This window comes from Pteropus alecto, unplaced genomic scaffold, assembly GCF_000325575.1.
Source record: "Pteropus alecto unplaced genomic scaffold, ASM32557v1 scaffold125, whole genome shotgun sequence".
NCBI classification, from domain to species: Eukaryota; Metazoa; Chordata; class Mammalia; order Chiroptera; family Pteropodidae; genus Pteropus; species Pteropus alecto.
The window spans coordinates 4090753-4091593 of record NW_006436888.1 but is presented as its reverse complement, the minus strand read 5'-3'; the positions used below and the strand labels follow the sequence as shown (position 1 = coordinate 4091593).

The following is an 841-nucleotide window of genomic DNA, read 5'->3' as shown; positions in this document are numbered from 1 at the left end:
AAAAAAAAAAAGATAAATCCTCCTCGGGAGGAGAAAAAAAGCGTCTCAGAAGGTTGGGACGGTAAGAGGTGGAGGGGAAGTCGGAGGTGGGAAGTTCTAACAAGAAGTTTCTTGCCCCGGCCGCCGTTTCGGCTGGGGAATTCTCAGGTAATGTTTACAGGCTGACAGAGGAGTTTAGGCAGGGGAAGGAAAAAAAAAAAAGGCACCAACCACACGCGCGCACCCTGCTACAGTCCCGCGGTTTCAAAGTGCAAGACTATAAAAAAAAAAAAAAAAGCTGTTTCCAAATTGAGCGCTCCCCCCGCCCCCTTCTCCAGGGGGAAAAAAGTGGGGGGGAAAGTGCTTGGAGCTCCCAATTTCAGCCCGCGAAAGTCTCCCGACTCATTGCTATTCTTGGGCTCAGGAAATTGCTTAAACACGCTCTGATTGCCAGCAACGTGCAGGAGAAGTGGGGGGTCCGGGTGTCAGTTTCTTTACGTGCATGGCTCGCCCTCGCGCGCGCTCGCTCTCCCCGGCTCCCTCCCTCTCTCTCCCAGCAGAGGCTGGGAGTTGCCGCTCGATCCCGCTCCCTCTCTCTCCCTTGTTAGCATTTATTGCCTTCTTTTTGTCCTTTCCAACTTGGAGAGGGCCCGGTGCGGAGCGCGCGTGGATGGGACGCCGGGGTCTGCGCCGCCTTATTCATTCGCTCCCGGGGCAGCAGCGACGCGGAGCGAGAGGGCGGCCCTTCGCCCCCCCCCCTCATTTTTTTAATATCCCATTAAGTCTGATTGACAGTTAAAGTTGGTCCAAGGCTTCACTCCGGTCCTTCTGAGTGGCTGCCGCGGCCTCCCCTCCCCCTGCC

At 56.1% G+C, this 841-nt stretch overlaps 1 protein-coding gene across 1 annotated transcript in view; it reads right to left on the bottom strand.

Annotated features, from left to right (window-relative positions):
- Positions 1–642, bottom strand: part of DHRS3 (dehydrogenase/reductase 3) — a 34650-nt gene extending 34008 nt beyond the window's left edge. Inside the window, exon 1 of the mRNA XM_006914341.3 lies at positions 1–642. This exon is cut by the window's left edge and continues 401 nt beyond it. The gene's annotated coding sequence lies outside the window, so the exon portion shown is untranslated.
- Between the last annotated feature and the right edge of the window lie 199 nt (positions 643–841).